Source organism: Lactuca serriola, chromosome 2 (assembly GCF_051521515.1).
Source record: "Lactuca serriola cultivar US96UC23 chromosome 2, Lser_US96UC23_V15, whole genome shotgun sequence".
Classification (NCBI taxonomy): domain Eukaryota; kingdom Viridiplantae; phylum Streptophyta; class Magnoliopsida; order Asterales; family Asteraceae; genus Lactuca; species Lactuca serriola.
In genome coordinates, this window is record NC_136409.1 from 82976073 (window position 1) to 82998916 (window position 22844).

Here is a 22844-nt window from a genome sequence, read left to right on the forward strand (position 1 = left end):
ATAACAAAACAAAAAAATGAGCTATACAAAAGTTGGGAATGGAAAAGGTCAGAAAAAAAGGAGTATATTTGCTTACTCCTTTTCTTTTGAAGGAGCCTTATTTGCAAGTCTAGCTGTTTGAATAGCAGCATCAGCAGATGCAGCTTCAGGAGTTGCTCGTAGAATCTTAAAAATAAGTTGTTGGCATTCACTATGTCATATATACAGTTAAAGATCATGAACTATATAATGAATATTCATAAGATAGTAAAAAGAGTAAAGAAGTAATTACCTGCAGAACAGTCATGGAAAACCCAATACTGTAGCCTCTTGTGTCCTTAGATGATTAAGAATCAGGGTTCCCAGAAATCTCAGTCACCATGGATTTCGGTGTGTTCATTGGTGCTTTTTGAGAAGATTTTGACTCAAGAAGCTCTCCAACAACCACATGGTTATCTGCAAAATATACTCACTCAGTCACAATCATAGATGATGATTACATGACTAGCAAGTTATATAGTTATACTAACCAAGTATCTGAACAATAGCATCTACAATAGAATCAAGAAGTTCCTTTGCTGCATTTTGTGCAGCTCCCATGGGAGCCATCACAGGTGAGACATGGTTGACTATTAATAATGTTCTAGCTAACAATGACCCGTTTTGATGTTTATGTTTTGGTAACTAGTAGCTCTGCAACTGCCCTTTTACATAATGAAGACCTATTGTAGCAATTCAGGCAGTCAGCCAATACAAAATATATTTCATTCAGTAATAAAATTCCAGCTGAATACTAGTAGTATTTTGAACTTTTCAAACATTAAAAACAATTATGATGATCGATGTATAATTAAAAACCTAATAGAAAATAACATACGCTTTCATATTCAATGACTTTTGCCTTTCCACCAACAAAGTAATCATTTACTAGTGCATTAAAAACAATGGACTCGTGCTCCCAAACAGAGACATCAAGACTATAAGTTATAGGAAAGTACTCCCCTGAAGAAAAAAAGAAAAATAGGTCATATGGTCACATATTGTATTTCTATTTAAATATTCAACTCCTAATTAAACTTACTGTTGTAAGTGGCCACCTCAAAAGGACATGGGGAGATACTCATTCCATCAAATGAAGCACATATCTTGTAAGTTCCAACATTCATTGCCATGTAGAAGCCAGTGTATGTCCCATCCCTATTGTCTACAAATAATACAACCATGAAAAACGGTTTGTTGATTGAATCAGGCTCTAGTGTAAATTTGGACAATTTCAATTGTATGAATTTACAAAATAAAGATGAATTGTATGAATTTACAAAATAAAGCATACATGTGTTACATGTGCATCCGATTTAAATGTGTGGTGATTGTTGATGAAACCGATGAGGTTTAGTGAGCTATTATTATCTTTAAGTTTTACAATAAAGAGAATCATATGAAAATGCATTTGATTCTCTTTGTCATGCAGTTCCAAACCTCAACTAAATTAGTTTAATTGTTTTAGTTTTTCCCTGAGGCAAAAGTCGAAAGATGATGTGACAACCCGATATTTCAACTCTTCGTAATGACCTAAAAAGTCAAGTATTGTAACCACTTTTGAGTTAATGAAATTAACTTTGATAATAAAATGTTCAAAAAGTTTCTATTTAATTTCCTACTATGTTTGATATCATTAAACCGTGATCGTACGTAAAAAGAATGCCCAAATCCGGCTTCGTATATTGAAGTTATGATTTTTCCAAAGTTCGGCTTAGCAACAGACAGCTAAAAACTCGAATCGGAGATCGAGCGACTTTTGGCTGGAATGACCTAAACGAGAATCGAAGGTCTCGACAATGGTATTTCAGCGGTAAAAAGTCTGGAAAAAACCGATGTCAGATAAAGAAGTTACGAATTTCTAAAGAAATTCCTTAAACACGACATTTTAAAAATAAATAATAAAAATAATTTCGGAATTTGCCGACGGAATCTAAACGAAAGTTGTAGAGCGTAGTCTCACCTACGCGTGCATATAAAGACCATCGAAAATGGAATTCGTATGAAGAAGATTTGAATTTTAGAAGTTTATTAATTAAATAAAATATAAATTTAATTATAAATCTTTGGTATTATCCGAAGGGAGTCATCAGATAGGGCCGAGCTACGCCCCGCGTACTCAAGGCCTAGGCCTCGGATCGTCCACGTCTCGGACTATGCGAAGCTAGCCCCTGTCCCATCCGAAGTTCGAGGCAGTCGAGGATTCGGTCATGCGTGACGTACACGTACGCCCTGCGTACCCTCGTACGCCCCGCGTACCGAGGCGGTTCCCAGCCCCTATAAAAGGGATGCGAGGGTTCCGAAGAAAGGGCTCCATTTCTCTCATTTCTTTTGCGTTCTTGCCTCGTTTTCCGTGCCCGTGCTACCCCGAAGCCCTGGTCATTTTTCTCAAGTCCCGAAGGTCGTTTTTACTCCCGAGATTCCCGAGAATCCCGTGAAAAATCCGTTTCCCGAGAAGAAACTCTGCCCGGTTTCCATCTCGCTTTCTTCAAACTTTGAAGTGAGTTCATACCCCGTAATTAACCCTTTTAAATATTCTAAATGCTTTTATATGCTTTCTAGGGGGAAATACAAGTAAAACACACGATTATTACCGGGTGTTATATATAAAGTTTTATTATACACTTTTATTAAATAGAATCATATGTGATTTATAAACTTTATAGGGAACTCTCGTATATATACAATATATTACAATAGCATTCTATCTTTTGAAATATAAATTGTTGTAATGCATGTATAAACTAAACATTTTGCTTAGATTATATGTAAACATGTCTATCTTAGACACTATCAAAATCTTTACTTTCATAACAAGTGATTCCTTTTCTAGGTATTTCTAAACAAACGAGACACACTTTTAGAAAGCTATAATAGGTATAGTTTTACGAGAATATTGCTAACATTTACATACTAGAAACACGATTTTAAAGAATGTGACATCCCCAATTTCACGGTCAGAAAAGACCGATTTGTTTATGCTTTGTTTTATAAATCAGAGTGATCGTTTAAAGAAAACGGTTGCGGAATTTGTTCCCAAAATAAAATATGATAACCATTTATCAAAACATTTCTCGAAAAGAATGTATTTTCATTAAATAATAAAACCTCGGGATGTCATGTTCGTTACAGACCAAAAGCATAAACAATATAAAATAGATCATACAATAGTTATTTATAACTACTGATCTACAATCCCAAAATCTCTCGTCAAGTCCACCAACTTATACCCTTGTGCCATTACCTGTAATGAAAAGAAAACTGAGTGGGTCAGGCTTGGGAGCCTGGTGAGCATATAGGGTTTTCAACCCACAATAATATAATCATTATATTTAATCAGCAAACAATCAACCCAATTACCCATCCCCATTATCTTCTTAAGGTTTTTACCCTAAGAACCAACTATCCTTCATTCATTCATTCGTAAGAAATTTGGCATGAATTCCATTACTGCCAAAGCTTACTTATCAAGTACTAGATCCATAGTTATCTGGTGCTAACTCCATAGTCACCAAGGTTCACTTAACAATAGGCGCTAACTCCATAGTCACCAAGGTTCACTTAACAATAGGCGCTAACTCCATAGTCACCAAGGTTCACTTAACAAGCGCTAACTCCATAGTCACCAAGGCTTACTCAACAAGCGCTAACTCCATAGTCGCCAAGATTCATCAAATAGGCACGAACTCACATCGTCGCCAAGGTTTATACAATAGGCGCTAACTCCATAGTCACCAACTATTCCATCTACCTATGTTCTACCCAACAACTTTATAGATATAAATACTTACACAGTTTAAATCATTTAACACCTGTATAAAACTCCAATTTCCATGCCCATCTAAAGTAGACAAATAACATATAAACACATAGCACGTATTTCATAGCAAATACTTCATATTTATGTGTTAGAAGAAAGTAACTACACACTCACGCATATAAACACCAATATACTTAATACACTCAAACCATACTTGTATTATTATCGTGTTTATGAAAGGTAGTATACACTCACTTGATCAGAAGATGATCGGACAGCACTACGACTTGCAGGAGTAGAAATCCTCAGCAGATCTGGAAGATCTCTACACAAATCGAACTTCTCGCGGGCAGAGCTTCGACTCGGGAACCACACTTCTCGGGATCTTCGGGATCTCGAGACTTGCCTCGGGGATCGAGAATAATACCGGGGCTTCGGGTAATTTCTGGCACGCAAAACGATGCAAAACGGGAGAGAGAAGAGAATAAATGAACAAAACTCTCGGCTGCCCTCGCAAGCCTTTTATAGGGGCTGAGTCTCGCATGTACGCGGGGCGTACGCCAGTACGCGGGGCGTACTGGTCCGAGAAACGTCACTGCTTACGTATCCGAAGCCACTTGCTGCGATGTCGACACCTTCGGAGTACGCGGGGCGTACTCGAGTACGCGGCGCGTACCTCGGATCAGACCGGTGACTCCTTCGGATAATGCTTTCGATTAAAAGATTAAAAATAAATAAAATTTATTTAATAAACTTCGGAAATTCATATCTTCTTCATACGAACTCCGTTTTCGACGTTCTTTATATCCACGCGAAGGTGAGACTACGCTCTACAACTTTTGTTTAGACTCCGTCGGCTAATTTCGACTTTATTTTTATTATTTATTTTTAATAGGCCGCGACAGAAAAACTTCGTTATAAATTCATAACTTCTTCGTTTGACGTCCGTTCTCGCATAACTTTTCGTCGTTTCGCTACTAACAACAAGATCTTCGATTCTAGTTTAGATCGCTAAGGCTAAATATTGCTCCAACGTAAATTCACTTTTTGCGTTGCGCTGTGTCGTGTCGGTTTTGTCGCGAAACTTCGACAGGTCATAACTTCTTCGTTATAACTCGGATTTTGGCGTTCTTTATATGCACGGAAACCTCGTGACATATACTACAACTTGGTTAAGATTAATCCTTCCAAATAATCTTCCATCAAAAAGTCATTTTTGACGTTTATTGTCTCTAAATTGACTAGCCCTGATCTAGGGGCGTTACAATTATCTCCCCCTTAGGATGATTACGTCCCGGAATCATCAACAAAATAGGACTTGCTTAATGATTCCACGCGTTATCTCTTCATCCTAGGTAATAACCGTAAATTCTATGTTTCCTCGAAAGAGTATTTAACTCTATGGCTTTCTTGACCGCAGACGATGCCAAATCTTGCATCTGCTTTTCGTACTATGTTGTACTTTCAATCATAACCTTTAAGTTACCAAATGAGTTCTCATTGTGGACTCCTTCTTCTTCTCAGGATAAATACTTTCCTTTATCTATTGTAACAAACCGATGGTTCGTGCTCTATTGAGCTCTCATCGCACGATGCGACGCTTAGACTCGGTCTTTAATAAAGTTAAATTCCAGAATGGAATATACCTTCCTTCATATTCTAAGGTGATTTAATCACATTTCAGCATGTGGCATTTCTACCTGCAAACTTCTTTTAACAATGAGCGCGACACTATCAATCGCATTAACTTCAACCTTCTGACTTAATTCAAATGTTACATCTAACTTGGTTCCATGAACCACGTAACAAACTCCTCGTAGTCGGACTCAATTTAAACATGACCACTAGGGTCGGAACAAGAACCACCTTACTAGTCATTACCGAAACAATGGTAATGACATACCAGAATAAAATGGAATCGATCACTAGCTTCTTGGTAACCTTGTGACTTTCCCTGATCCAAGTGCGAGTCCTGTGCTTCCAGTAGTATATGCATCTACTACCTTTCACACCTACTCATACTCGTCCCAAGTATTGTCCCGTAGTCGACCAAGTCACCATACAAGAAAATCACATAATCATTCAACACATCAGATAGCAAAACTAGTGTTTACATTAATTCTTGAAACTATTACACAAAAGTTCAAGTTCACCCTATACTATGCCTCTAACAGGATATGCTTCCTGATACAGACTTTATATATTAATATGAAGTCTTCATCTTTTAATCCTCCCATCCTTTTCTGCTTCGTTGAGGAACATGTTGAATGCCCTTGGCTGTGGAGGTGTGTTTTTCTGTGGGCAGTCTTTAGAAATATGACCTTCTTCGTTACACCTATAGCACACCTTCTTGAGGGGTGCGCACTTATTGGCGTAGTGCCCTGTCTTCCCACATTTGTAACAAGTCATCTCCTCGCTACATTTCCCGAAGTGTTTCTTCTTACACTTCTCACACCACTTAGCTTCATCTCTTCCCCCAGATTTTGAGAATTTACTTTCTTTGTCGATTATTGAAGATCCCTCACGCTTCCTTTTCTCTCCAACTTCAGCTCTTTCCAGACCCTTTTCTTTTATTTGGGTCTCAACATTCTTGGCTGCCCAGATGGCGGCCTTCAGAGTGGTTGCTTGTTTGACTATCGGACCAAAGTCCGCTGGTAATCCATTGGCAAACTTGTTGACCTTGGAAAGTTCAGTTGGAATTAGGTGTGGAATAAGCTTCATTTTCTCCGTAAAGCTCGTAGCGTATTCAGTAACGCTTAATTTTCCTTTTTTTCAGATTCTGGAACTCATTGTTGATTTCCAGAAGATCTTGCTCATAGCAGTATTGCAATTTCAGTTGCACCACGAATTCTTCCCAAGACATCTTGCTAGCTTCCCCCTTAGGCATCGAACCAGCCAGTAACTTCCACCAGCTCAATACTCCAGATTTTAACAGAGGGATTGCAAGAGCGGTCTTCTGTCTGTTGCTACACTCGCAACTTTCAAACATCGTCTCCATTTCGGAGATCCAGTCCATGACTTGCACCGGTGTCGGGCTCCCAGAAAGACATGGTGGTTTGGATGCCATGGAATCCTTGTACTTGCATCAACGTCCCTCATTTCCTCTATCCTGGTTGTTTTGGCGAACTATTGGTGGGTTGGCTTGACCAACGGTCCCACTATAGTTTCCTCCTTCAGACTGACCTCTATTTACTTCGGGTTCTTCAACTTGAATTGACAATTCTTCACGATTCTGTTGAAGCAACCGCCTAGTTTCATCCATCTGACGATCCAACATTGTTTGAATCATCAATTGCACACCAGCCATGGTTATTGGCTCAGGTGCTGCTGCTACGACAGGTATTTGTTCAAGCACTGGTGGTTGATTCCTATTTTCATTAGCATTTCCAACTCCACTTCTTGTTCTCACCATTTTTGATCTATACACCGAATAAGGTGAAATTAGATCCTCAATCACAATAGATATTCAAATCTTCCTTATCACTCCGAAACGATTACATGCTAGTTCTAATATTGTAGACGTACGCTTAGAATCCTACAAACATAAGGTTTCCAGATCCGGTCGGCAACAGACCATAGATCCAAACAAATAATAGCATCAATATAACTATCACACAAAACATTTTGCACATAAGAGCATTTTAGGCATCATTCCTAAAATAAACTAGTGCTTGTGTCAATTTAGGTGTACTACCTAACATATTTTAGACACACTCCTCACAACCATTACTTAGCATTCTAAGTTTAAGTCTAGAAATCCTACAAATTCCTAGTTCGCTTAAACTAATGCTCTGATACCAACTGTGACATCCCCAATTTCACAGCCAGAAAAGACCGATTTGTTTATGCTTTGTTTTATAAATCAGAGTGATCGTTTAAAGAAAACGGTTGCGGAATTTGCTCCCAAAATAAAATATGATAACCATTTATCAAAACATTTCTCGAAAAGAATGTATTTTCATTAAATAATAAAACCTCAGGATGTCATGTTCGTTACAGACCAAAAGCATAAACAATATAAAATAGATCTTACAATAGTTATTTATAACTACTGATCTACAATCCCAAAATCTCTCGTCAAGTCCACCAACTTATACCCTTGTGCCATTACCTGTAATGAAAAGAAAACTAAGTGGGTCAGGCTTGGGAGCCTGGTGACCATATAGGGTTTTCAACCCAGAATAATATAATCATTATATTTAATCAGCAAACAATCAACCCAATTACCCATCCCCATTATCTTCTTAAGGTTTTACCCTAAGAACCAACTATCCTTCATTCATTCATTCGTAAGAAATTTGGCATGAATTCCGTTACTGCCAAAGCTTACTTATCAAGTACTAGATCCATAGTTATCTGGTGCTAACTCCATAGTCACCAAGGTTCACTTAACAATAGGCGCTAACTCCATAGTCACCAAGGTTCACTTAACAATAGGCGCTAACTCCATAGTCACCAAGGTTCACTTAACAATAGGCGCTAACTCCATAGTCACCAAGGTTCACTTAACAAGCGCTAACTCCATAGTCACCAAGGCTTACTCAACAAGCGCTAACTCCATAGTCGCCAAGATTCATCAAATAGGCACGAAGTCACATCGTCGCCAAGGTTTATACAATAGGCGCTAACTCCATAGTCACCAACTATTCCATCTACCTATGTTCTACCCAACAATTTTGTAGATATAAATACTTACACAGTTTAAATCATTTAACACCTGTATAAAACTCCAATTTCCATGCCCATCTCAAATAGACAAATAACATATAAACACATAGCACATATTTCATAGCAAATACTTCATATTTATGTGTTAGAAGAAAGTAACTACACACTCACGCATATAAACACCAATATACTTAATACACTCAAACCATACTTGTATTATTATCGTGTTTATGAAAGGTAGTATACACTCACTTGATCAGAAGATGATCGGACAGCACTACGACTTGTAGAAGTAGAAATCCTCAGCAGATCTGGAAGATCTCTACAAAAATCAAACTTCTCGCGGGCAGAGCTTCGACTCGGGAACCGCACTTCTCGGGATCTTCGGGATCTCGGGACTTGCCTCGGGGCTCAAGAATAATACCGGGGATTCGGGGTATTTTTGGCACACAAAACGATGCAAAACAGGAGAGAGAAGAGAAGAAATGAACAAAACTCTCGGCTGCCATCGCAAGCCTTTTATAGGGGCTGAATCTCGCACGTACGCGGGGCGTACTGGTCCGAGAAACGTCACTGCTTACGTATCCGAAGCCACTTGATGCGCTGTCGACACCTTCGGAGTACGCGGGGCATACTCGAGTACGCGGCGCGTACCTCGGATCAGACCGGTGACTCCTTTGGATAATGGTTTCGATTAAAAGATTAAAAATAAATAAAATTTATTCAATAAACTTCGGAAATTCATATCTTCTTCATACGAACTCCGTTTTTGACGTTCTTTATATCCACGCGAAGGTGAGACTACGCTCTACAACTTTCGTTTAGACTCCGTCGGCTAATTTCGACTTTATTTTTATTATTTATTTTTAATAGGCCGCGACAGAAAAACTTCGTTATAAATTCATAACTTCTTCGTTTGACATCCGTTCTCGCCTAACTTTTCGTCGTTTCGCTACTAACAACAAGATCTTCGATTCTCGTTTAGATCGCTAAGGCTAAATATCGCTCCAACGTAAATTCACTTTTTGCGTTGCGCTGTGTCGTGCCGGTTCTGTCGCGAAACTTCGACAGGTCATAACTTCTTCGTTATAACTCGGATTTTGGCGTTCTTTATATGCACGGAAACCTCGTGAAATATACTACAACTTGGTTAAGATTAATCCTTCTAAATAATCTTCCATGAAAAAGTCATTTTGACGCTTATTGTCTCTAAATTGACTAGCCCTGATCTACGGGCGTTACAAAGAAGTCACTTTCATATACAAGAACAAACGAACATTTTAACATGTAAATCTGTTTTTATACCACGATTTGTGAGACATTAACTTCACGTATGTTCGAGTACACATTTCAAGTCCTGTATTATATACCAGAATCCCATGGAGGGGGAGCATGGTGTTTGTGTATAGATGTATACGGGCTTGAATACCCGCGCCTTGACTGTTAGCTACAGTCCACCATTTGGGGTGACAAACGTCGTAACATTCCAACGCCTGAAGAACGTTGTGTATAGGCATTCCGAGTCAATAGTATGGTTATAAAATTCACATGGGGTATTAAAAATACATTGATTTACGAGGTTTTCAAATATATTGGTTATTTTACAATTACATACATTTTTAGAAACAAACATTGGTCTTGAGAGAAGGCTACTTTTATACTAGTAGAAAATATAGGATTTTCTAGAAACAAACAAACAAGGACAAAAAATTTGATTTCATACAAACATTTTCATTTAATACTTATGAAACTCACCAGCTTAAATGCTAATCTACTCTTTCAAAATTACTTGTATGTCCCAGGGATTCAGTAATTACAGGTATCAATATGCTTTTGAAGAAGGGACGCTGCGACGCCAGTTAAATCTCATATTTTGACATCATATGTCCTAGGGATTCAATTATATATATGATGGTTGTATTGCTTTCTTTACTATGTATTCATTTGTTACGTTACCACATGAAGTCATCCGCCCCCGAACGTTTCCGCCGTTCAGGTTTGGGGGTGTGACAGATTGGTATCAGAGCAATGTTTATAGTGAACTAAGTATATCGAACCACATAAGGTATACAAACTATAAATGCTTAAGGGACTAATACTCTCTGACAAAACATTTTTCTTTTGTTTTTACGCTTAAGCAGCGTTACGTTTAACTTAAATTGCTAGTTCATTTAAGTACAAATACATGCATACAACAAATTATTTTCATGATTATTAACTATACAACAAGTATTTAGACAAGTTGACACTACGATTAAAACTCGATATATGTAATCAGATTTGGGACACATATAGCGTGATCAACTATATTTGCCCGAGATCGGACCAATGTATATCGAGGAATGCTCGTAGTAAGCAACAAGTCAAAACTTACCAAAAACGTCACAAGAATCAAACACAAGAATTTAAAATACTATAGGAGTATTTGCTACATAAACTAGTTTAACTTACATGTTTAATCTTGCATGTTTCAACTTTATTCAATTCTTATAACCCTATTTCTCGTACAGTCAAATGGCTGGATTTCACCACCCCGGCGACCCCTACTTTCCCAACCAAGGCAACGGAAGATGGGTCGAAGACGATCCCGAGGAGGACGAAGAACCCATAGAAGTGGATGATGACTCCGGTACCGACTCAGAGCCGGAAGTGATCAACCCACCACCCGCACAACCTCCCATCTTCGTAAGGAACTTTCAAGGACCGACTCTCGTCTGGGGAAGTAACCTCCACCATTGGAGCCAACAACAAAACCTACGCCCTCCCTACGGCATGTACCAGGACTTCTACGATGTCCGCGGCGGAGGTTCGGCTGATCGGGCACTCCCAGTAATGGTGGGCAAACTAGCCAATCAGTCCTATCAATCCGGAGTTCAAGCTAGCCGGATTCGGGATGTCAACGTGGAAGTACAGGTTCACACTTCCGACATCCGTAAGCTGGACAGAATGCAAGACAATGCTCAACTCCAAACTGAGGCATTCCAAGCGCAAATGATTGCAGCCCTCGCCAAATTGAGGGAAAAACAAGCCGCTTTTGATAGGCGTCTAATGGAGTCAAAACAATCGGATGCGGAGTCAAGCTCCAAGCGCAACCTACATCGCAAGTAGTGCTTGTCAAAATCTCAAATTTTGATATAAGTTAGGACCTCGGCTAAAAGTCTTTAAATTTCTTAAACTTTGTAACCGGAGACCCTTTTAGGGGTCAAATTTTTGTGATCGTTGTATCAACTATTATATTAATATAAGTGGCACTATTATTACTACGTAGAGTAGTTCGTTCAATCCTTGAAAAGTCATCGAGAAACCAAATGCTTGATTCATATTTTCAGTCTTACAAATAACTTTCATTCTTCTATTTTAAGACTCATACTATCATTTGTTGTCGAACTATAGCAATTTGGTTCATGAGACACCTACATTTTCTATGCCATGGAATTCTTATCTTTATCTTTTCAACCTATAGTTGAAGGATGCCTCCGCGTAGGAACCCGGGACGAAACAACGATGGGGAAGCACCTATACCATCACCACCTCCACCTCCTCAATTTGATGCTGTCATGTTCCAAGCAGCAGTCACCGTAGCAGTAGCAGCTGCCATGTCACAGATCAATAACTCAAGTACTACTGGCTCGGGAACTGGCACCCACCTATCCAACCATGGCGAGAGTCATGGGCAACCCCGAGAATGCACCTATAAGGACTTTACTAATGCCGAACCCCGAATGTTTTATGGAACTGGTGGTGTGATGGCTCTGAGGCAGTGGATTGAAAGGACAGAATCGGTCTTTGAAATCTGCTCCTGTCCCGAGCACAGCAAAGTCAAGTTTGCAACCTTCACACTTATTGATAGAGCTTTAGCTTGGTGGAACGGCCACGTTAAGGTCCTTACCCTGATAGTGGCAAACTTCATAAGCTGGGAGAGCTTAAAAGTCATGTTGATGAGAGAATACTGTCCCCGGGGAGAGATTCAAAAACTCAAGCACGAACTCTGGACTCTTGGAATGGTTGGTACCGATATCGCAACTTATACCAACAGATTCTGCGATCTAGCAATCCTTTGCCCAGATATGATTGCTCCGGAGAGCAAGAAAATAGAGAGATACATTTGGGGACTGTCGCCCCAAATTAGGTCGAGCGTGTTAGCTTCAAAATCTGACACTTTTGAAAGTGCCAAGGAACTGGCACAATCTCTTGTTGACTACGGAGGTCATCAGAACTCAACGGTTGCTACACCAGAACCACAAAAGGGAAACAACAACAATAATAGGAAGAGAGTATGGAATAAAGGGAAGGGTGGGTCTTCCCAAGAATCCATGAAGAAACAACTGGTCTCAGTGAATGCTGCCACTGTACCTACTACCATCCCTACAAATCCCTACCCAACAAAGACTTATGGTGGTAATCTTCCAAAGTTCACCAAATGCACTTACCACCATCATGGACCTTGTCGGGAAATGTAGTGCTCCAACTGCAACAGAAAGGGACACACTGTCTGTTTCTGCACGGATCCTGCAAAGCCGATCACTCAAGTTCCCAGCGCGGGTATAGGCCAAACTTGCTACGGTTGTGGCGAGGTGGGCCACTACAGGAGGAACTCCCCAAAGGTAGCAAATACCGGCGGGGTGGGACGAGTTTTGGCGATAGGCCACAATGAAGCCGTAGCTGATCCGACTGTAGTTGCTGGTACTTTCCTTCTAGATATTTCATATGCATGCATATTATTCGATAGTGGAGCAGAGAGAAGCTTCGTGAGTCAAAACTTTATTCACTTACTTAAACCTAAACCTAGCAAGTTAGAAAAATCATTCACTGTAAAGATGGCCAATGGAAAAACCGAAAACACTAACTGCATATACATGGACTGTACGTTAACTTTAGACATCCTTTCCCAATCAATCTCATGCCAGTCCAAATTAAAAGTTTCAACGTCATAGTCGGCATGGATTGCTTAAGTCTTCTTCGCGCCGACATCATGTGCTTTGAGAAAGCAGTTCGTCTGAATCTCCCTAACAATGAAACATTAGTGATTTACGGCGACAAATCAAGTACAAACCTTCGCATCATTTCGTGCATCCAAGCTCGAAAGTGTTTACGGAAGGATTGTCGAGCATTCCTAGCGCACATCGTCGATACAAGTCAGGAACTGAAGGACATCAAGAACATTCCAGAAGTACGCAACTTTCCTGATATCTTTCCAGAAGAACTACCAAGATTACCACCACAACGCCAAGTCGAGTTCAGAATCGACTTAGTTCCAGTGGCTACCCCAGTAGCGAAATCGCCTTATCGTCTAGCACCAGCAGAGATGCAAGAACTTTCCAGTCAACTTAACGAACTCCTTCAAAAAGGATTCATAAGACCAAGTTTCTCACCTTGGGGAGCACCGGTCTTGTTCGTAAAGAAGAAAGACGGATCGTTCCGTATGTGCATTGACTATAGAGAACTGAACAAACTTACTGTCAAAAACCGTTATCCTCTGCCCCATATTGACGACCTATTTGATCAACTTCAAGGATCAAACTACTTCTCAAAGATAGATCTACGATCCGGATATCACCAATTACGAGTACTAGAGGGGGACATTCCCAAGACAGCTTTCCGAACTCGTTATGGACACTACGAATTTGTAGTGATGCCGTTCGGATTAACCAACGCACCAGCAGTATTTATGGACCTAATGAATAGGGTGTGCCGTCCTTACTTGGATCAGTTCGTCATCGTCTTTATCGATGATATACTTATCTACTCCCGAAGTAAGGAAGAGCATAGTCAGCACCTACGAAAAGTCTTAGAACACTGCGATCGGAGAAACTCTATGTGAAGTTCTCTAAATGCGAATTTTGGATTCGAAGAGTCGAATTTTTGGGCCACGTTGTTAGTGAGAAAGGGATACAAGTGGACCCCTCCAAAATTAAGGCCATTGAGAACTGGTCGGCACCAAAGACACCTACAAAGATTCGTCAATTTCTAGGTCTCGCCGGCTACTATCGCAGATTCATAAAGAACTTCTCTAGCAAAACCTCTTACTACATTAACCCAGAAAGGCTTGGCCTTTAACTGGGAAGCAAAACAAGAGAAGACGTTCCAAGCGCTGAAATAGGCCTTGTGCACCGCACCGATACTATCCCTCCCCGAAGGGATAGAAGATTTCGTAGTGTATTGCGATGCATCAAACCAAGGACTTGGTTATGTTCTTATGAAGAGAGGGAAGGTTATTGCTTATGCCTCCCGACAGCTTAAGACACACGAAGTGAACTATAAGACCCACGATCTTGAGTTAGGAGTAGTGGTATTTGCTCTGAAGATCTAGAGACACTACTTATACGGAACAAAGAGTACTATTTTCACCGATCACAAGAGCCTTCAACACATTTTTGATCAGAAGGAACTCAAAATGCGACAACGACGATGGGTTGAGTTACTAAATGACTACGAATGTGAAATTCGTTATCATCCTGGCAAGGCCAACGTGGTAGCTGACGCCCTCATTCGAAAGGAATACACTGGTCGGAGGGTCAAATCTCTGACTATGACTATCCATTCCCACTTATCCACACAAATTAAGGAGGCACAAATGGAAGCTTTGCAACCTGAAAATGTGGCGGGTGAATCCCTGCGAGGAATGGAAAAGAATCTAGAAGTCAGGGGTGGCGGAGCATATTATCTCATAGACCGAATCTGGACGCCGAAACATGGTGGTTTCAGAGACGTAGTCATGACCGAAGCACACAACACAAGATATTCCGTTCACCCGGGTTCAGATAAAATGTATCTGGATCTTAAGAAACTGTACTGGTGGCCTAACATGAAAGCAGAAATTGCTACCTTCGTAAGTAAATGCCTTACTTGCGCTAAAGTTAAGGTCGAGTATCAGAAACCGTCAGGATTACTACAATAACCGGAGATACCAGAATGGAAATGGGAGTCGATTACTATGGACTTCATAACCAAGTTGCCCAAGACGACGGGTGGACTCGATACCATATGGGTCATCGTTGACAGATTGACCAAATCCGCGCATTTCCTACCAATCAAGGAGACTGACAAGATGGAAAAGCTTACTAGAACTTACATAAGGGAAATCGTGCGACTGCATGGTCTTCCGATATCCATTATCTCCGATACAGATAGTAGATTCACTTCAAGATTCTGACAGTCACTACAAAGTTCCCTAGGGACTAGGCTAGACATGAGTACAGCCTACCACCCACAAACAGACGGGCAAAGTGAAAGAACGATACAAACTTTGGAAGATATGCTGAGAGCCTGTGTGATTGACTTTGGAAAGGCATGGGATATCCATTTACCACTTATCGAATTTTCATACAACAATAGTTATCATACAAGCATAAAGGCTGCTCCGTTTGAAGCCCTCTATGGTCGAAAGTGCAGATCCCCTATGTGCTGGACTGAAGTTGGCGATACCCAGTTAGCTAGAGGACAAGTTCCTGAAAGCACTCTCACCGGTCCGAAAATCATACGGGAAACGACAGAGAAGATTGTTCAAATTCGTGAACGGTTGAAAGCCTCTAGAGACCGACAGAAAAGCTACGCTAACCAAAGGAGGAAACCTTTGGAATTCCAGGTAGGAGGCCACGTTTTATTGAAGGTCTCACCGTGGAAGGGTTTAATACGCTTTGGAAAGCGGGGGAAACTAAATCCAAGATACGTAGGGCCTTTCGAGATTCTTTCCAGAATCGGCCCTGTGGCTTACAAACTTAACTTACCGCGTGAACTTAGTAACATACATCCAACCTTCCATGTCTCGAACTTGAAAAAGTGTATGTCCGATGAGACTCTTGTTATTCCACTCGATGAGATAGAGATCAACAAGAGCCTCAACTTTGTGGAAGAACCGGTAGAAATCATGGACCGAGAGGTAAAACAAACAAAACAGAGTCGCATACCCATCGTGAAGGTTCGCTGGAACGCCAAGCGGGGACCTGAATTCACATGGGAACGCGAAGAACAGATGAAACAAAAGTACCCTCATCTTTTTCATATTCACTAGTATCCTTACTACTTTAAATTTCGGGACGAAATTCCCTCTAACGGGGGGATGATGTGACAACCTGATATTTCAACTCTTCGTAATGACCTAAAAAGTCAAGTATTGTAACCACTTTTGAGTTAATGAAATTAACTTTGATAATAAAATGTTCAAAAAGTTTCTATTTAATTTCCAACTATGTTTGATATCATTAAACCGTGATCGTACGTAAAAAGAATGCCCAAATCCGGCTTCGTATATTGAAGTTATGATTTTTCCAAAGTTCGGCTTAGCAACAGACAGCTAAAACCTCGAATCGGAGATCGAGCGACTTTTGGCCGGAATGACCTAAACGAGAATCGAAGGTCTCGACAATGGTATTTCAGCGGTAAAAAGTCTGGCAAAAACCGATGTCAGATAAAGAAGTTACGAATTTCTAAAGAAATTCCTTAAACACGACATTTTAAAAATAAATAATAAAAATAATTTCGGAATTTGCCGACGGAATCTAAACGAAAGTTGTAGAGCGTAGTCTCACCTACGCGTGGATATAAAGACCATCGAAAACGGAATTCGTATGAAGAAGATATGAATTTTAGAAGTTTATTAATTAAATAAAATATAAATTTAATTATAAATCTTTGGTATTATCCGAAGGGAGTCATCAGATAGGGCCGAGTTACGCCCCGCGTACTCAAGGCCTAGGCCTCGGATCGTCCACGTCTCGGCCTATGCGAAGCTAGCCCCTGTCCCATCCGAAGTTCGAGGCAGTCGAGGATTCGGTCATGCGTGACATACGCGTACGCCCTGCGTAACCTCGTACGCCCCGCGTACCGAGGCGGTTCCCAGCCCCTATAAAAGGGATGCGAGGGTTCCGAAGAAAGGGCTCCATTTCTCTCATTTCTTTTGCGTTCTTGCCTCGTTTTCCGTGCCCGTGCTAACCCGAAGCCCCGGTCATTGTGCTCAAGTCCCAAAGGTCGTTTTTACTCCCGAGATTCCCGAGAATCCCGAGAAAAATCCGTTTCCCGAGAAGAAACTCTGCCCGGTTTCCACCTCGCTTTCTTCAAACTTTCAAGTGAGTTCATACCCCGTAATTAACCCTTTTAAATATTCTAAATGCTTTTATATGCTTTCTAGGGGGGAATACAAGTAAAACACGCGATTATTATCGGGTGTTATATATAAAGTTTTATTATACACTTTTTTTAAATAGAATCATATGTGATTTATAAACTTTATAGGGAACTCTCGTATATATACAATATATTACAATAGCATTCTATCTTTTGAAATATAAATTGTTGTAATGCATGTATAAACTAAACATTTTGCTTAGATTATATGTAAACGTGTCTATCTTAGACACTATAAAAATCTTTACTTTCATAACAAGTGATTCCTTTTCTAGGTATTTCTAAACAAACGAGACACACTTTTAGAAAGCTATAATAGGTATAGTTTTACGAGAATATTGCTAACTTTTACATACTAGAAACACGATTTTCAAGAAGTCACTTTCATATACAAGAACAAACGAACATTTTAACATGTAAATCTATTTTTATACCACGATTTGTGAGACACTAACTTCACGTACATTCGAGTACACATTTCAAGTCCTGTATTATATGCTAGAATCTCATGGAGGGGGAGCATGGTGTTTGTGTATAGATCTATACGGGCTTGACAACCCGCGCCTTGACTGTTAGCTACAGTCCACCATTTGGGGTGACAAACGTCATAACATTCCAACGCCTGAAGAACGTTGTGTATAGGCATTCCGAGTCAATAGTATGGTTATAAAACTCACATGGGGTATTAAAAATACATTGATTTACGAGGTTTTCAAACATATCGGTTATTTTACAATTACATACATTTTTAGAAACAAACATTGGTCTTGAGAGAAGGCTACTTTTATACTAGTAGAAAATATAGGATTTTCTAGAAACAAACAAACAAGGACAAAACATTTCTTTTCATACAAACATTTTCATTTAATACTTATGAAACTCACCAGCTTAAATGATGATCTACTCTTTCAAAATTACTTGTATGTCCCAGGGATTCAGTAATTACAGGTATCAATATGCTTTTGAAGAAGGGACGCTGCGGCACCAGTTAAATCTCATATTTTGACATCATATTGTAATTGGTTTTGAACATGTAACTTTTGACGAATGTAAACTTTCAATTATATATATGATGGTTGTATTGCTTTCTTTACTATGTATTCATTTGTTACGTTACCACATGAAGTCATCTGCCCCCGAACGTTTCCGCCGTTCAGGTTTGGGGGTGTGACAGATGAGAATGGTGAATTTGAGACATTGGAAGTTACTGTTTATGACTCGAAAATGTAAAGAACTTTATACGAATATGATGTGTGTTTATGTGTAAATCTCATAATAAATTTAACAAACAGATTATTTCCACATAGATTCATGATATACATCGGAAAACAAAATCAGTACGCAATAACTATACAATCAATCTCGATTAAAAAGTTTCTACTATCAAACAAATGGATTATTATGTAAATGAAGTCTTTGCAAAGAATATGACAGAGAAACAGATTAATTCTACAATAGATTCACAATATACATACAAAACTAAATCAGCAAGATATTGTCATACATACCATCTGGAATTTCGATATTTCTGTTGGATAAGGTGTCTAAGTCCATAACTATTTCTGGTATGTACTTGACCCGACCCAGCATGGTCTATTTGGGTTGCATGACACCATGCATTGGATAAACTAAATGAGAGAAATAACGCTTATGGTTTATTAATATATTATAAGTTCTAATATATTAATAATATTATTTAATTAGTTTGATCAAGAATTAATTTAGAAATAATTAAGTGATAAAAAGATAACTAATTAAATATAAGAGGCTCTATGGATTATCAAGTTGGGTTCCACCCATAGGAAGCTCCATAGATGCTCCATGGAGTTAATCCATGGATCATGGAAATGAAGAATCATGTTACATTAGGGTTTACCTAATGCAACACACTATATAAAGCTCATGTTTCTCCCAAAATTGGCTACATGTGCATACTTGAGGGCTAGAGCCGATTTTAGAGTGTTATACTTTCTCTCCAAGTTTACTGCATAGCATTTGGTGTTGTGTGAAGCATTTGAGGCATCACACTTGGGGTGCTTGGCTCACAAGGTTTCAAGGAATCAAAATCAACAACAAGCTATGTTATTCTATCTTTCATTTAAGTTAAAATGTTCCCCATGTATGCTAGATAGGATCATCAACCTTGGAAATCAATTTTGCATGAATCTTAGACAAACGTAGATCCAAGGTTTATTAGGGTTGCATGTACACTTAGGAAGTGTTAGAATGCTCAAAACCCATCAGTGGTATCAGAGCCTAGGCTTGTTTGTTTGTTATTTGTGCAAAAATGTGTTAAAAATCAAAATAGCTTGCTGTCTGAACAGTGGACTCGCCGAGTCCATGGGGGGACTCGACGAGTCCAAGTGAAAATTCATCCTACTCGTCGAGTAGGATCATGCACTTGACGAGTAGGAGGCCCTGACAGCAGATTTTTGACTTTTGTTGCTGGAAATGGACTAGAAACATTACCCTAAACTGTTTTGGTGTTTTAAAACTTGTTTTAGATGACGTAATGTTTATGCTAATCCATTTTCAATGGCAATTATCAAAAATTACAAGTTTTATGAGTAATTTATGATTCTTGAAATGTTCATATTCATGTTCTTGAACTTATGGAGATTAAATTATCATAGGAATTGTGTGTAACCTACTTGGTAGTTTAATTCATGATCATTATGTATCTTAATGGAGTCCATAAATTGTCCTCAAGCTATGGAAAACCAAAGGTCACACTTTAATAAAAACCATTAAAAGAACACAAGGGTTATAAAAATGAAGAGTCTTCATTTTTAATACTCAATTAATTCATAAGTTATAAGAAATAAAAAGTTTTGAAAGTTTACAAAACTTTCCCTCAAGTTTTGGAACAAGTAAAGTCATGATTAAAATTTTAGTTCCAACCCTTAGAATTTTAAAAGTTAAAATTCAACCCTTATACTTTATAATATTATAAGTTAATAATATATATATATATATATATATATATATATATATATATATATGAGTAGGATCAAATGAGAACACCTAAAAGGTTGAGAACGCGAGAATAAATCTGAACCATTTAAAAAACTAAATCTAAGGCTATTATCGAATGGTCCATTTATGTATATTCTTAAAATTACAGGAATTAAACTGTAACTTTAATCTTGTCATAAGGGTAAAATGGTAATTGATTGTTTACTTATGTTTAGCAATTCTTACAATCTCTCTCTCTCTCTCTATCTATCTCTCTCTCTCTCGTCTATCTTGTATCTCTCCCTCTATATCCCTTCTTCTGCATTTGTCACAACCCTAGGGTATCCTCTCATTCCAGCCGCCGCAAATATGCCAAACTCATCGCCTCTCACGATATTCAATCGCACCATGTGATTGAGCTCGTGAAGGGGATCATCGAAGGGGAGACCTGTGTCCTCACTGCGTCAATGACCATGGAAGAAATTTTCAAAGGGAGGAAGGATTTTAAGAAGGAAGTGTTTGATGAGGTCCAATTGGAACTTAATCAGTTCGGATTTTTGATTTACAATGCGAATGTGAAGCAGATGGTCGACGCACCTAGACAAGAGTATTTTTCGTATTTAGGGCAAAAAGTCCAATAGGAAGCTGCAAATCAAGCTAATAATGATGTTTCTAAAGCAAAGATGAAGGTAATTTTATGTTTCTTAGGTTTTGAATGGTAGATACTCAGTTTCTGATTCACGATTGATTGTTGTTTAGGGTGAAATTGGATCCAAGATTCGCCAAGACCAGACGCTTCAGAATGCAGTGAAGATAGACGCAGAGACGAAGATCATAGCGACACAAAGGCAAGGACAGTGGGAAGAAGAAGGAGATAAAGGTGAAAACGGAGGTGAAGGTGCTTGAGAACCAGAGGGATGCTAAAGTGACTGAAGCAAATGCAGAGCTCGTGATGAAGAATGCAAAGTGGGCCAAGGATTCATAGGTTACAGAGATGGAGTCGAAAAAGGCGGTGGTGCTTCGGGAGGCGGATCTGCAGAAGGAGGTTGAGATAATGAACACGTTGACTCAGACGGAGAAACTCAAGGCTGAGTTATTGAGCAAAGCTAGTGTTGAGTATGAAACCAAGGTAACAAACATAACACAAATTAATCGAATATGATTAATCACCTATGTTTCACGAAATTGAATTTTTATCGGTTTGATCTAAACAAAGGTACAAGAGGCGAATTAGGAGCTTTACAGAAAACAGAAGGCCGCTGAGGCAATTCTGTATGAGAAGGAGAAACAAGTGGAGGCTCAGAAGGCGATGGCGGAGGCGACACTCTACTCCCGCCAACAAGTCGCTGACAGTGAGTTATATGCAAAACAGAAGGTAATGATTCTCTTCTCTTTTCTTTTTATTTTGTTTGTAAATCAATTAAGTTAAATAAATAGGTTTATATGGGTGTTTGGGTTTGGTTGTTTGACAGAAATTGACAGAGATGAAAAGAAGAACAACGGAAATTACTTTTTCTTTGTTTGTTTTGATAGAAACATATGAAGGTATGGATATTTGGTTGTTGATGTTTTATAGTGAATCGGTGGGTTTTTGTTTCTTGATCATCCATATCTCACAAAAAGATTTTATAATTATACATATTGATTTTACCGTGGAGTGTTGATTTTGTTTGAGTGTTAATCTTTGCTTGAGTGTTCAGGAGGTAGGATGGTTGCAATGGGAGGACCCACTGGAAAGATTTCTGAAGAACAGAGGCAAAGAAAGAAACACAATCCTAATTTTCGAATTTTTTTGTAATAATTTCTAGAAGGGGGTGCGTGAATGGTTGTATTTATTTATGAATAGCACGTGTATTCATTTATGAATAACATTGTAGTTATGTGTGAATGGTTGTATTCATTTATGAATAGCATGTGTATTCATTTATGATAGAATGTGTATTAATTTATAAATAACAGTATATTCGTTTTGTCAATTGCAATGGATTCGTGTGTGAATGATTGGATTTATTTATGAATAGTTGTGTATTCATGTGAATGAGTGTATTTATTTATGATTAGAGGTATTCATTTTATGTAAAAATGATAATTTTTACACTATTTTTTATTTTCAATTTATGAAAAATGCATTGAATTATTTGTGATTTGATGTGTTTTCATTTATGATTGGAAGTGTATTGATTTGGGATTGGATTTCTATTCATTTTTTTTAAAACAAAAACGTGAAATAGTAGAAAATAATATTTTTTTAAGATTTTCTTTTCAGATTTAAAATAAAAGGAAATATTAATTTTTATAGGTATTTTTTTTGAAACAGTCA

General features: G+C 38.7%; 1 pseudogene across 1 annotated transcript; it reads left to right on the forward strand.

Moving 5' to 3' along the window:
- The first annotated feature begins 1200 nt into the window (after window positions 1-1200).
- Window positions 1201-22458, forward strand: LOC145089356 (flotillin-like protein 4; annotated as a pseudogene). The gene is made up of 5 exons (XR_013701391.1): window positions 1201-1236; window positions 20761-21213; window positions 21284-21653; window positions 21741-21899; window positions 21997-22458. The product of XR_013701391.1 is annotated as a flotillin-like protein 4 (transcript).
- The last annotated feature ends 386 nt before the right edge of the window (window positions 22459-22844 follow it).